The sequence below is a fragment of the Corvus brachyrhynchos genome, unplaced genomic scaffold, assembly GCF_000691975.1.
Source record: "Corvus brachyrhynchos isolate BGI_N302 unplaced genomic scaffold, ASM69197v1 scaffold52, whole genome shotgun sequence".
In the NCBI taxonomy this organism is placed as follows: domain Eukaryota; kingdom Metazoa; phylum Chordata; class Aves; order Passeriformes; family Corvidae; genus Corvus; species Corvus brachyrhynchos.
In genome coordinates this window covers 2,303,400-2,319,293 of record NW_008237221.1, presented here as the reverse complement: position 1 = coordinate 2,319,293, position 15,894 = coordinate 2,303,400, and the positions used below count along the sequence as shown (strand labels likewise).

The window sequence follows — 15,894 nt, the reverse complement described above, 5'->3', positions numbered from 1 at the left end:
CAAGCAGGGCCTGGGCCCGGCCTGCTGGCCCCCGCACGGGGCCCGCAGCCACCTGTCCCAGCACCGGAAACGAGACAGAGAGGCTCTGCCTCGGAGTTTCTATTCTTAAGTGTGGATCACAGAGGTGGTCACAACTTTAAGTGGCTTAAAGAATTGTCCATATTCAAACCGGCCAGCTGATAGGTTCTGTCAGGTCACAGAGGAAGCTGTAAGCACCCCTTTGGAAGAACATCACTTCCGGCACTATGCTTGCTAACCCATGACACCCGTCAAAAGCTCAACACTCTGTGCCTGCTTCCAGCTCTGAAGGAGCTCAGGACCATGTGCCTACAACAGTTCTGACTGAAAATGCTGAGGAAAAAATAGAAGAATTGCTTTGATTTAGGTCTCAAACGAATACATTAGAATCATTAGGATGGATGATAAAGCACAGATAGTAGAAATTCTACTACCCCAAACTTTTCCTGCATAAAAGGGAAAGACAAAGAAAGTTTCTGTAGTTGCTTGCTCCCTTGGGTTCACTTTCTTGGTCTTATTCCATGTCATAAACACCACTTGGCAAATATCCCAAAAGGAAGAGCCCAACCTTGCTTGCCCATGCCCTACTAAGAAGAGCTGTCGCCTTTGAAGGCAGTGGTGTAGCTGCCCATTGCATTGCCATGGTCTCTTCAGGGATTCTCCCATGGATTTTGTTGGTGTGGACTCTTTGAGTATAACCTTAGTCTGAGTTTCAAACACACACCACATAGTCTTCGCCAGTCTTAAAAGCACAGACCAGGTTTCATATAACTTGATTCAGGTTCAGGACTTTCTTAAAGCTACAGCAAGTTGCGGTTGGTATCTCACAGACCAAGTTGTTCTTACAAGCACAGGGAAGAGCAGACAGAGCTTTGTTCTGTTTGTCTCTTTTAGTGGGACTTAAATCTGCTGCTAATGGTTATAAGGACAATGAGAATTCACGAAGATATAAATGTACAAAATAAATTAATTTCTACTGGGAACAAAATACAAAAATATATTACAAGTTTTATATAAATTTTATGCTCCTACTGTAAATCCTATTCCATGGACTGCATGTATCTGCATCACATAAGCCCAATTCCTGTTGATAGCTTAGTGTTAACTAAAACCCAATACTTTTGTAGCTTAATAAAATTTGAAGTGTTTTATGGGTGCAAGGGTTGAATTTTGTTAATTGTAAGAGAACAGTAATTGCCTAGTATCTAGTAATTTAAAGCTTTGATCTCATTAATAGGGTCAGATTTTGTTACTGTTGGGAAGGGCCATTTTAAAGACAGCTGCTGTGATTTCTGAATGGAGATCATAGAGGTTGGGTTAGAATATCACAATGATTTATGTGGCTTTGGAGATATTTTATCATACAGTACTAAATATAAACTGCAGGTACAACAGATGGCTTTTGCCATACAATCCATTTATGCTTCATTCTCTAATGTGTGGTTATCGCTGCATGTATACAGGATGTTTTGTCTTGCAGAAGTTTTCCTAAAGGATTGCAGCAGGATTTGTGCTGTCATTTATTAAACAGCAACCCCAGACCACAAAGTGGTGCTACACCATGGCAGCTGCCGTTCTCCACAAAAGCAGCATTTTTCATGTGTCTGGCTCTTTCTCTCAGTCATCTCCACAGCAACTTTAAATCATTCATCTCTTTCTTTGTGTTTTGAGGGGCAAATGTAGCTGGAGATTGACTGAAGGACCATTTCAGCATGTTAGGGTCTCTCTTAAAGAAGCACCATGTTCATTTGTAAAGTGGTTGATCAGTCTAGTGAAAAGAGCTGTTGCTACATCCCTGCCTCATTAGCTTTTTAACTGACTGTGTTGGATATGAGCCGTGCTTGAAAGTACAGGGAGGTGTTTTGCTTCTGGTTTCATCAAAAGCAGCTTTCAAGCAGCAGCATGAAGATATGGGAAATTATTTGTTAAATTAAGCTAATAAGACCAAAACTGGCACCGAAGACTCCTGTCTCTCATTCCCATGTTCAGATATCTGTGTTTATTCTTTTCAAATAAGTGGTGTTCAAATCCTAGCAGGCAGATTTGGAGTTGCTAATGACATTTCGAATGGAGCCTCCCTGTCATCCTCAGGAGAGTGCACACAACCCTGGGCCGTGTGCTGGAGGAGCACTCTCTTGTTAGTTAAGTGACAACGTTACATGCATGGCTCTTCTGGCACTGGTCACATTGTTTTTCAATTTGATGTGAGCATATTATTTAACACTGACTGCACTAAGGGTTTTTTAGCTCCCAGAAGAGTATTTTACTGCATGTTTGATCCTCTTTTATTGCCACATTTCACACTCAACAAAAGCTTTGAACTGAGAGCTTCTGCATCCATTGGCATTGGGTAACAGTAGGTTTCAGTCCCTTCTTTTTACACACCTGTTTTACAGCACCTAAGTGAATAATTTTAAGAATAGAGCCTATATATCCAAATCCCTCCAAAACCCAAACCATCCTAGATACAAATGCCAGCTAAATAGCAAGTGGTTTAAGTCTGTGTTGTGTGCTCTGACACAAATGCCTGTCTGGCAGGTGTGGGCAGTACCTGCCCCTGACACCTGCACTTCGCATGCACTCATTAACTCTTTGTGGTCTCCTTTTGAAAATTGTATTCTCTGTGAAAGGACTTGTCACAAGATAAATTATCAGTGAGATCACTAACTCTGCCTCCATCCTAGTGTTAAATTCATAACAATTTCTGTCAACCCTCAATATCAACAATGGCGTTTAATGGAACTCTTACAGTGGTAAAACTGCTTCATCTTCTCACAGGTGATGATGAGTCAGAAGACAGCCCTGGACCATACCATTAACTTATCAACTAGAGGATTCCTACTGGGCACAGCCCTACTTTCTACTTTTTCTTTCTTCTTATTTTATTCTAAAAGAGTAAACTTTGGCCTGAACTGGTATTTCTGTTGACATAAAAGATGACCGAGTTTGCATCCAGATCTGGAGTTTATTTCTTACAGGGTCCTTGCAGATCTTACAGTAAGGCATTTTAAACTACACTTATCTAAATGAATAATCTTGTTTTGCAGGTCACAGTGTAAAGATTTTTCCTCCTGTGGCATTTATTTTCCCTGCTATTTTCATTCTGTTGTTGTGTAACTAAATCCATCATTTAAATGTGCCCAATGTGAAAAAGAGATCTAGATGCAAATGCTACCAGTATTTTAAGAAAGGTTTTGTTTGACTAGGAGGAAGATGAATAAATACCCAAAGGTTAAAAATATACAAGGGGTAATCAGGAAACTTCTATGAGTAAGTGACCATTGTGACAAATTTACCTTCATAATTTATGAAGATGTGATAGTGGATTCTATGTACCACCATTTAGTCATCTGCTTTCAGCCTTGCTCTGCAGTATATATATTTAATTGCTACATCTTCAGCATCAAAGTGCAAAAAACCACTGCAAAATTGGCACACAGTGCAGCAGGAGACGGTGTGTCCCTGTTTTCAGCTCCTTGAATGTATCAGAGTGGAAGCTACTGGCTCTCAGTGTAGGATGTATGATATTACTCTGCAGAAACTAAGGGTGAATTCTGGTCTGGGGAGCAGGCAGGAGACAAACTTCTCTGTTTCTGCCTGGAAGGGATGCTGAGCAACTGTAAACTTTGCACAGGAGCTTTATGGTGCAGGTCTGTGAGCATAAAAAAAAAAAAAAAAATCAAAATAATGACTTTAAATGGCCGTTGCAAAACAGCTAAACAAAACTGCCTGCAGTCCCAGCAGTGACCCTTCCTGATCTTCTAATGCTGGGGCACTCAGTGTACACTGACTCCAGCTCAGCCTCTGTTTTCACCCATCCTGCTAATGGAAAGAGCATGTTTGATTACTGATTGTCAGGGAGATACCTGCCCTGCTTCCTGCAGTTTGGTAGTTAATGTTTAAAAACATGCTATTTTAATAATAAAATAAAATAAATAAATAGTATCCACCGGGAATAAACATTATCCCTTAATTTCTAAAAATAATTATAATACGCATGTTAAAATTCAGAAGAGTGTTTCTCATGAATAGGAATCTAATTTAATGATTTAAATGCTGATGGTACAGCTAGAAAGCAACTGAAGTACATAATGCACCAACCTAAGATTCTCATATTTTTCTGTAATATCAATTCAGCATTAGCAGCGCTAAGCCACCTGCTCTTTCCTTAATAGTGCATGAGTTATTAAGACCAATGTTTTAAATTATGTTTATGCTCCAATAGAAAGGATCTGGTTTCTTAATTTAAGAGGTGATTTAGTTTACCTGCTTTACTTGGCATATTAATTATTAAGTCACTGTCTGAGTGTCATGTAAGATTAAATAATGCTGAAGTGCTTTGTAAAAAAAAAACTATCAGGAAAGATGGGTTTAAGGAACAGCTCGGGTGAAAGAAATTAGCATATACTAAAGCAGATCATGACTGGGGGGGTAAGAGCAGTCTTGTGGACATGATTGAATATTTCTAGTTAGAAGACACAGAAGTTCTTTTGCACTGTGCTGAAAACTTTATTTCACTTCTTATCAAGCCTCTTACTAGAGTTTCAAAAGTACTTTTTAATTTTGAATTATTTCGTTTCAGGGCTCAGTGTTTAGTATGTGTCACTGTCATTTGATTTTCAAAGCTAGTGAATACTCAAGGCTAGAATTTGCATCAGATGAGATCCAAAATGCCAGGAAGTTTTGAAAATGAGGCTTTATTTTTGGAACTTTACAGCATAATTTTTTTTATACAGTAAACTGTGGGTTTAGGGTAGAAATTCCAGTAATTTATTTTTCTAACTCATGCATTACCTAGTCATATTAATCAAAACATGTATTTTCATGTTCAACTTTTAAGAATGACTTAACTTAAATTGGTCTGAATTTTTTTTTAAGTTACATCAGGACAAAGTGCTAACATTTCTGATTATAAAATATACAATTAGAAATTTTGAGACTTTAATAACTTTTACTAAAAGGAACATTAATCCATCTGACTTAGTGTTGTCAGTGGCTTTGATGCCTAGAAAAGACTTGTACTGAGAAATTTTCTTCTGGTGCTATAAGTAGAGTTTTCTTGATGATGGATATATGTTAAGGGAAATTCATCAAGGTGGGGGAGTTAATTTTTGTTGACTTTATGGTTTGACAGAGCAAAGCAGAACTCTGTCAAAGTTCTTGGGTACCTTTGTGCCATATTGCAGGATACGGATAAAGAGACAGACTGCAGAACTGCAGGAGCCATTGCTTTGTTGGTTCAGCCTTTCCGTACCCTGATTTCTCATCTCAGGGAAATGCGCAATTATGCTTGGTGGTTAAATACTGAATTTAAGCTCCCCTTGATAAAGCATAGCAACCAGATTCCCATCAGTAAAAAATTCAGATCTCCCTGGCCATTTTATGAGGCAAGATAAAGGCAAATGCATTAGAACTTGCTTTAAATCTTCTTAACATCTTAAGCTTGGAAAGAGTTAGGGTGGTTCTGACTAGCCAAGAGATTCCAAAACTTCAGTATAGGAGGGCAATTTAAATGGGATGCCTCCACAGTGTGAGATTCAGCAATACCCTTCCTCTCCTCTCCTCTCTGCTTAGAGGCAGGCATAGAGGCACTCACATCACAGGATGTCAGACCACGTTTCAGATCAGGTGGTATCTACAGAAGAGCTCAAGATCCTTAAACCTCCAGATTAAATGCCACCATATTACGGAGTGGAGACTGGGAAAGAATCATCCCATGGCCAGTGCTGAGTGCAAGTGTCCTGACTTGCTTCTCCAGCTGTTCTTACTCTTCTCCAAGCACCCACCAGTGGCTGCTGCCACAAGAAGAATGTTGAATATGTGCATTTTTGGTCTAACTTGGTTGGATCACTCCTATTTTTTCAAAGACTGAGAAATTCACATCTCAAGTTTTCTCCAGCTATTAAGAAAAGAATAGTTTCTGTTGCTGATCAGATCCTATTATAATAGATGGGTTTTTATATTATTTGTGCAAAAATAGAAAAGACAAGGCTTATCTTGCAGAATGCAAAATAGAAAACTGATGGTGATTTGTATGATTTAGACGGTCTTTTTTTGTCTCCAAATATCTCCTCTGTGTCCAGAAGAAAGAGCAACAATAAATCTTATTTACACAACACAAACTGTGATTTCAAACGACAGCAGAAACCCAGCTCTATGCAAAATCAGACAAGGCGTATGTTTGCTCTCAGTAGTGAGGTTTAGTGAAGTCATTACTCTGCCAAATCAAAATATGATCCTGTCCAGCCATCCCAGCAGCCTTGTGCCACTAACTTCACTGTGACAGTCAGTGTCTCACACAGAAGGTCACAGAGCTCCAGCAACAGCAAAATAGAAAATTAGTGATCTAGAAATACCAAAACCATTGTAAGACCCTCTAGCTTCAACCAAAGCCTGTTCCAAACTCACTGAAGGAAGAAAATGCACTGGAAAAAAAAAAATCACACTTATTTTGAAAAAAATATGGATTCTCTCTGGGGCAGCTGACAGCCCTGAGGCCTCAACACCTAGAAGTGATGATCCCATTCCCTCTGATGCCTCCCTGTAGGCACATGAGAATGAGGCTGCATCAACCAGTGGCTGGATCAGTCTGGATTTAGGGACTTCAGAGATCATTAGATGTAAGTGGCTGTTCAATATGAAGTGGCCTTTGTTGCCCAGCCTCACCCCAGTCCTTCACATACAAACACTGTATGTGTAAACACCATTTTCACCTGTGATATTTATTCTGCCTGTCTCAAAGGCACCGTCACTGCCACAGAATGACTGCTCCAGCCATTAAAGGAGGGGTGATTGAACCCCTCTGGGGTGCAGCCAAGTATTATAACCACGGCTACAGCTGGCAGCTGAAGTGTAGAAATGAACTGTGAGTGTCCATAACCCAGCAGACTTGAGGAAAGGAAAGGCAGCAACAGACTTGAGAATTCACTTGATATCTTCTCAGTCTCATTTCCGTATCTTCTTCGCTTTGTTCTGTCTTGTTATTTTTCTTTCCTTTACTCCTTTCCCCAGCTGAGAGCATTATCTGGAGGGGAAGAGAGGAGTTGTGCTGAGACCTGAACTACCCATGAGCAGCTCAAGTCCCGGAGCACCACAGACCTTGCGGGAACCCAGCCTCCGCCGAACTTCTCATAGAAAGGGCTTACACTTCTAACACTGGCACATTTTACAAGGATTTACCCATTTTTTAGTTTACAAGTTTCTACCCTTTTAGCCATGCAAATTTTAAAGCTTCTTCCTGCACTCTTCACCTTTCTGCTCTTGCTATAGCAGAGTTCCATCTACCTGGCAGCCTTGAAGGCATTTACTTTTCTAAAAGTCCGTGAAGGTAGGGAAGTAATATGTATCCTTCAGTTACAAATGGGGAGTCAAGTCAGGGATGGGCTATTGGCCCTAGGAATGCATTTGGTATCTTCTGTCCTAAGCCAGCATCCTCTTCTCTGGACCATCCTCTCAGCCCTTCCTTGAAAGTTTTTGAATTCTGGGGCTCTGTTCTCATAAAAAAAGCAATCCTTTCATCACCCTCCATCCGTCATGCATTGCTATCACGTCTGGCAGCAGATGCACACATTCGAACCACATGACAGGAAAAAAAAGGAACAAAGACCAATGTTTACGTACCATGTTTTGAAATCTTTGTAGTTGGCAACTAAATCAAAGGACTGCTTGTGTTTTGATGTACAGCAGTCTTAAATCATTTGTAATTTTCTATCACCTCATTTTATCAACAAATTAACATCTTGATATATAAGATCATCAGTAAATTAGCAATCAGCACCAGAACACAAATTTATTTTTAATGTGTGTACAAAACAAAGGACAATTGATAATATGTGGTGTAGCACTTTACATTTTAAAGAGAAAATTAAAGTATTTATATATGTCAAGATATTTTTAAATTTATTCTGGCACCTGCAATTGGTGAATTTCTCTAGGCTTTGTGTCATGTTGATGTATGTGCTGCCCAAACTCTTCTTCTTGCCAAGAGTCCTCAATTTTCATGAACAAGAGGGGACGATGGGGAGCTGTATCAAGGAAAGGAAAACACATCTGCATCTTTCTCAAGGAAAACGTTTCCAATGGAATATTTAAAAAGTACTAATTTCAGAGATAAATTCTATGTGTAAGGTGAGGGCATTTCCTGTAAATGAAGTAAAGTAATAGTTTAAGCATGGATTTAAAGCTAACATCTAAAATTGCAGATCAAATCCTCCTTCCCCCAAAAATTATTAATTCACTAATCCTTGAAACCATCACTGCATTGTTTTCTGGTAATTATACACACCTCATATGCCGGCTTTTAAAGACATTAATTGCATGATTAGTTTTATGATTTCTTCTGATTACCAATTAAGTTACCTTTTTCACTCTTTTTTGTATTTCATACATACCATTAGACTTTATAGTGCTTCTTTTTTAATTTCTCACCTAGCAGGGGTTCTCACACATTCGAAGACAGCATTATCCACTCAATAAACAGAGAGAGAGTTTAATTTTCTGTGTAAAGTATTGCTATGGACTTGGAAGGATGATGTTTCAGATATTATGCTATCAAGAGTGACATTTAATTTTACAGGGAAAAAAATCTTGTTTTTTCCCTGTCATAACAATGTTCACAGAGCATGATTTTAAAGATGTGCAGAGACCAAATCAAGTGATTCTGTCTGTTGGTTTAGCTGAAGTTGTCACATCTTCCTTTTTTGCCCAACATGTATTGCCAGCTGGTCCTCAATTATATTAGTCTAATTTCTTGTACAGAGTTCTCTGGCTCTGTGAATACATTTTTAAAAGTAGCCTCCCATACATCATAAATCAGATACACAAGCACAAGGCTCTCAAAGACTCAGGGGAAAAAAATTGATCAGTGGGAGTACAAGTTTGAATAGAGCTGAATTTCCAAATCCCAGTTAGACTGCATCCCAATTATCTTGTAGCTTGCATCCTTCAGATGCTGAGAAGTCTCAACTTTTTCAATACACATTTGACTTTCAGCAAATAAGACTCCTATAAGCTGCAGTGCCAATATGCTAATGCCTATACACATTAGGTGAAGATCCTGGAGGTGTTTTGGGGGATTTATAGATGAGAATATTGCACAAACCACAGAAATACAAAACCAGATGCTAAAAATGGGGTTTACTTTCCATATGGCACATACATGGACAAATGTTCATCTTGGTACGTGTTTCTTTCTCTGTATGTATTTGTGTGCTTGATTTATCAAATATTTGCATGGGATTCATATACATATTCTGCATCACCTTTGTAGTGTAAAACCAATTACATTTAATAATCAACATCGGACAAGATGCCTAAATGGAATTTAATTGAGAAAGACCCTTATGTAAAGGAAACAGGGAACTGACTCATAGACCTTCGTGAAGAGAATAATACAGTCTAGAGCATATTGTGTGAGTGGTTTTAAGGCAGTCTGGTATCGATTTAAATGAGTACGCACTTCCAAATTCCTGACAGCTATGGCAGGTGAGAGAACAGAAAGACGTTGGGAGTTGCAGGGTAACTCTAATTGGACCAACACAGAAAATAAACTGCTAACTTTCCTGTTGATCCTTAAAAGGCTTGCTTGCCAAAGCTGTACTGTGGTTCTCAAGTAGGGGAAAAAATTGTCCAGAGTGCACCATACGCTGTTCTACAAACACGCTGTGGACAGCAAGTCAGCACTGGGAAATGTGCAAAATTGAAGATGTTCCTGTAATAACAAGTAAGAGCACCTCCAGCTCTGTGAAAACGGCAATTTTTTAATAAATTATAGGAAAAAAAATAAGTTCTCTGATTAACCTTTATTTTTCTGTCATGGTTTTCATTTTTAAGAGATCTTTTAAATCGATTTCATTTGGTCCCACTTTGTATTGAATAATACAGAAGGCAGCAGCCAACTCTGCCAGGTTAGAAAACAGAAGATTCCAGGGTACTGATTGTTGCCTGACAAGGTCAGAAACAGAGAAGTGTGCAGAGGTTGCAATCCAACCTTAGTTACAACTGATAGTACCTTCAGTACTTCACTAACCGGGTGTAGTTATCTTTGATCTTTTTAGAAGTATTTTTAGGCATAAATCTGTCTATTACACTCATCTTTTTATATTTAATAACCAATATAAATGGTTTGAAATACTTTCCATTACCTAAAAAGATGAATGTGTATTTATGCCACATCTGTCTGCTCTCTAGGCTGTGTCAAACTCAATAATCAAAGCATAAATATTTCCTTCTAATGGCTGGTTTGTTTTTTTGAATTGCACACTTCTGCTTTCAGCCATTCATAAAAGGTGATACATACGGTGTATGGCAGTGAGGTAGGACCAAATGTTGTACCTAACTTGAAAACCAAGAATTAGCAGGATAGAGATTTCTGGTTCTTTCTCTTTGACAAAAGTTACTTGGTTGCTGTTTTTGAAGGCAAAAAAATATTTGGAGGAAAGGCACAGGGGAAAAAAAGTGCCATAATTTAGGCTTGCTCTTATATGAAGTTTTTATTGGTGACAAGGCAAAAAGGATTCTCTTGAAAACACACTCAACATTTTTTCCCAAAACTCGTTTAGAAATCCTTTTTTTTTTAAATTCTGTTTCTTCTTTCCACAAATGTCCAAATTGTCATTGTCTGAAGGCTGAGCCCATGACATATACATGCTTTCTCTGTATGAAGACAGTGCCTACAGGCTAGCCTTCTTTCTCTTCTGGCACTCTGAGAAGAACTCTTGCCTCCATTCATAGATTAAGGTGTTTAGAAGTCAATAGATCTACTTTATTTGTAGCATGTTAGGGTTCAAATCAAGTATTATAGAATCAAATGCTGATCCCTCTTAAAAATTTACAGCACTGCATGGAGATATGTTCCTGGGTATCATGGACCATCTCCAAATAAAAATTGAAAAAACACCAAAACTCAATAAACAAATCCATCAATAAATATAATGTATTTATATATTGAATATTGTATATTTATATATTCCTATATTATTTGTAATTTTATATATCATTGTAGTGTTATGTATATTTGCAGGTACAAATCCTTGTGAGGGGAAGAGGAGAGACAGGCACTGATCTCTTCTCTGTGGTGACCAGTGACAGGACTGAGGGAACGGCCTGAAGTTGTGTCAGGGGAAGTTTAGGTTGGATATTAGAAAAAAGTTCTTCACCCAGAGGGTGGTTGGGCACTGGAACAGGCTCTCCAGGGAAGTGGTCACAGCACCAAGGCTGACAGAGCTCAAGAAGCATTTGGACAATGCTCTCAGGCACACGGTGGGACTCTTGGGGTGTCCTATGCAGGCCTAAGCATTGGACTCAATGATCCTTGTGGTTCCCTTCCAACTCAGGATATTCTATAATTCTGTTATAATAGTGCTGTGCTGAAAGTGTTTAGTGCTGCGAAAATGAGAGAATGCTTCAAGTTTCAGAAGTTGTGTTGGTTTCAGAGCAATATAGCGCACCCTTGAAATTAGAAAGTACAGCCAAGCAGCATGAAAATACTGTCAGCACACTTTCTGGTAGCCTCCAGCCTTCACACTTTAATAGAAGTATGAATAAATGAACCAGTAACAATTCCAGTTTGGGCAGACTGGTGTAGCCAAAAACTTTAACAAAACTTTAACAAAAGAGTCATTTGGACTATGTGTTTTCATCGTCTTGCACTTCCTGCATCTGTGGGTTTAGTTTTCACTGAATACATGAAGTGCTGAAAGTGTCACGAGAGGCTTTTCTCTTCCTGAGGTCATTTGCAGTTGCGCATTGTGTAAACCCAGGAAGTTTGGATAAACAAATATGTTGGTCCTTTTCAAACTGAACTGCAGCTCCAGAATTTCAGTTTGCCCATCAGTAATGTCCATTCAAATCCATGTTGAAATTGGGAACAAAACTATCTCCGGTTTACAGAAATGTAGCCATCCATAGCAACCCAAATGGATTAGGATTGCTGCATCAGAGAGGTCCATTAGTGTAGTGTAAAGTACAGATATAGTATAAGCCATTTCAAAAAGTACAGCTGCCTCTGATCAACCTAAAAAAAATCCTCTTATTTCTGAAAACACAATGTAAAAATGCACAGCAGGCTACAGGCCAGATATGTCAAGTATGTATTTTTTAAAAGTTGAGTTTAACTCATATGAGTCATCCTTCATTCACTCTTAAATTTCTATTATTCTGTTATTCTTGATATCATCCCACTTTAAATGGATGCTGAAGGCCACAATGGATGTCTCACTCATTTCTCTTCCTTGAAGCATTCAAGGAACTCGTATTTTTTCTGGCTGGCTCCTGTCCATGAATTGCATACAAGCATGGCATGCAGTGGGCCAAGTCCAGGCGTTAGGACACAGAGAGCAGGCAGTCCTGGAGAATATTATAAAGTTGTTATAATGGGGATCTCAGAATTAGAATGCCAGTATGACATTTCTCACTTCTTCAATCATGAGAAGGGGCAAACTATACACCCTCCTTGCTCTTGCAATATTCTCCCTTCTCTCTTTGCTGCAATGTTCATTTGTTGCAAGAAACAGACCACTGAAGAAGTCATCCCAGCCCAGGCTGTATGGGTTTGCTGAAAACAGCTGGTTTTCCTCGATGGATTTCCTCCATTTTTCACACTCATCAGAGGATGAAATCCTAACCAGTGCTGAGGAGCAGGGGAGTGGATGGGCAGGACCTAAGGCAGATGTACAGCAACACCTGATTTCTGTCTGCGTCAGCATCCAAACCTAAACCCCCGATTGTTCAAGTATCAGTAAAGAGAGTTTATTGATGGTATCAGTCAGAATGGAAGGACATCATTGCATGGCATAAAGCACTTATTCTACATCCTCTGTGGAAGCTGTGAACATGAGAAACACAGTTGTCATCATGTACTCTGGAGAGGAAAGCAGAGGGATTCAGATTTGGAGAATACAGGGGCAGCTTTCAAAGGGGCAGGACTAAAATGCCACACTAAGCTGCTCTAGCTGGGCATCTCATTTGAGATCCTTTGTCCCCTACCTCCATTTCCAATAAAATAATCCTGAAAACTTGTTCCTGAAGACAGGATCTCTATTTATAGGGAAAGTTGTTGCTTTTTTACATTTTGCAGGAGCAATCTTTGATATCAAAATTTGTTTGATATGGAAATACTATATACTTGCTATTTTTTAGCCCACCTACATGCACACCAAGTTTCTGAATTACCAGTAAAAGTCTTTGTTTGAGCTTTTGTGCACAAACAAGCTCAGCTTTTTAGTATGCACCTGCTTAAGCAATTTCTTTGAAACCAGCATACTTGGGTTTTTGATTTTTTGCCTATAAATAGCCTTGCTTTGTAGAATGTAGTTTATTGCAGGCTCTTTTAAATACATTTCTAAGGAGAAATATGTGGGGAAATTTTAATAAGTTGTCCTTATTAAAAATGAATTATATACATCAAAATTATAGTTGTTTGCAATAACACAACATTCTTTATCTTGCACTATCAGCACAATCAGTGGAAAACATAAAAGGAGATATCCCATACACATTTGAAATTACAATTACAATATCAGGGGAGGGGCTCTTTTAAGTCAGAGCTTTATTCCTGAGAACAAGGCTAATTTTCTTAAGGACTTGCATTTCCAGCAGTCTCCGGGCTGCAGCACATACCTCTGAATCAGCTTTGGAGCAGAAGGTGGCATGAGGAGGAAGTCCTGCCTGACACATTGGGAGATACCAAATGCTGAAATTAAAAGATATAGTAGAAATTCAAAACAAAGCAAAAAACCCCTATTAAATTATAATTACATAATCATCTTTGCATCACTTTTGAGGTACAAAATACATATTCCTACTATCATTAGCTTTTTTAGTTTTCTTTTATAGTTCTGTACAGATAAAACTGACTCCTGGGATTATTAAAATAAGTCTTTGTGACGATAGTACATGTTTTGCTCCAGTCAATCAGGAATACATGTTCCAGGGCACTTCAGTAGATCCATTCAACTTCATTGAATTTCTCACAAAAAATTGTTTAAAGTTATAGATTGTTGCTCAGATGAGATCTGAAAATGTAAGTAATGTGACAGTTGGGTTGCACCTTCATAATTGACTAAATCTGTAGTGATCTGGTAATATTGTAGAAAAGATCAAATTTTTTGAGTATTAGTCATTCAATTCACATTGTTTTCATCATATAAATGATAGTCAATAGCTGACAGACTACCTAGCAACACTAAAGTTTAAAGCTGACCTCTGTCTTTGAATGAGTGTTTGAGTTGTACATGGACATCTCAGAAGTAGGCTTTTATGTAATGTTCCCTTTTTGGAGCCTTAGTAATTTTTTTTCCCTAATGTTTTTTCTTATTTCTAGATTGTCATTAAAATATTTCAGCTTCCCAGCAGTACTGGATAAGTAAGCCTATGATCCAGTGTTGATAGACACATCAAAGTTAATCACAGACTTAATTTAAAAGACGTAACCCAGAAAGCATAACCAATAAATAGAAAACAAGGTATGCACCCATTTTGAATGAAAATCCTAAATCCATTACCACATTTATACTAAAGAGCAGGCTGATACGAGGGCTCCACAAAATTCAGGAAGTTTTCTTTTTCATTTTGGGACTGACAGAAGTACAGGTTGGTGTTTACACATGCTCTAGTCTTCATTAAGATGTCTGTCCCCACCAGTCCTGAGAGCTTAACAGAAAATTGACAACTGCATTTGCTAAATGAATTCACTTGAATCTGAAACAGTGCAGCACATGAACTCAAAACTGTAGCCTGTGTAATTCTATTGAGTATTTTCTCCTTTTATTTTTTTTTTTTAAGCTGTTTTTAAGTTTTTCTGCTTTTGGAAGCAGAACAGAGGATACATTTGTATGCTGTGCATTTTCTCTGGAAGATAAAAGGCACTTTTGATGGAGGTACAGACTGTCTCCATTCATGGTAACTTTCAGGATATGGTGAAAAGATGCCACATACAAGCATACTGAAATTTCTTTCTTAGTTATTTTGCTAATGGCTTGTACCTAGAAGCAGGTTGGACAAGACTACCAACCATTAAGTGCCATTTCTTGGCACTTCTTAGAAATTTCAGCTGAAAACTTTAATAATTTGAAAATATCTAACATAGTCTCTGCCTCTGGCTGAATTTTCTTAGGAAAATTATGACAAAAACAACTCATTCATTTCTGAAATAACACTGTTGAAAACGGAACCTAAGCCAGTGTGAAAAAGTTATGGCGCTGCTTTCTTTCACCTTTCCCAGTGATTCATCCCTTTTACCTTTGTTTGATGCTGATGGGAAGGGGAAGCCATGTGGAAAGGACTTATCTTTTGCCCTTTTTTTATGGAAATCCAGGAAATCTTCTCCAAAGTAGTTATAAATCTGTGTATATCTATGGTTTGCACATGCCTTGAAGACGTTTGTGGCATTTTAGCATCTGAATTCACCAGGGAATATATTCCATCACTGGTCGGGGGGGAAAAATCTTGTTGAGAGCTTGTGGACCATGGTCCAGAGAGTTTGTTAGACACTGCATGATCAGGGTGAGAAATAGAAGAGATTTTTTTCTAAATAAATCAAGGAAGTTTCTGTAACACAGAAACTGGTTAATAAAGGGGACCTTAACCTCCCTGCTGCATCAGCAGTTCCACAGGACACAGCAGTCAAGAAGGTTCAAGGGTCTGGAGAAAGTTGGGTTCAAATTTGGAAGACATTACATAGAGTACCTTCCTTCACAGTGTGTTCTGAAGTTACCGGTATTTGTTTGAGACTCTCTGCATCACCAGACAGATGTGGAACCAATGATAATACAGTGACTCTCTTTCAGGGAAATGCTGGGGTCACCATCTTGGAGGTATTTAAAAGGTGTGTAGAAGTGGAACTCAGGGACATGTTTTAGTATTGGATTTGGCAGTGCT

At 38.5% G+C, this 15,894-nt stretch overlaps 1 protein-coding gene across 2 annotated transcripts in view; it reads left to right on the top strand.

The window, feature by feature from the left end:
• Positions 1-15,894, top strand: part of PTPRN2 (protein tyrosine phosphatase, receptor type N2) — a 583,516-nt gene that overhangs the window by 363,981 nt on the left and 203,641 nt on the right. The gene's annotated exons all lie outside the window — the stretch shown is intronic.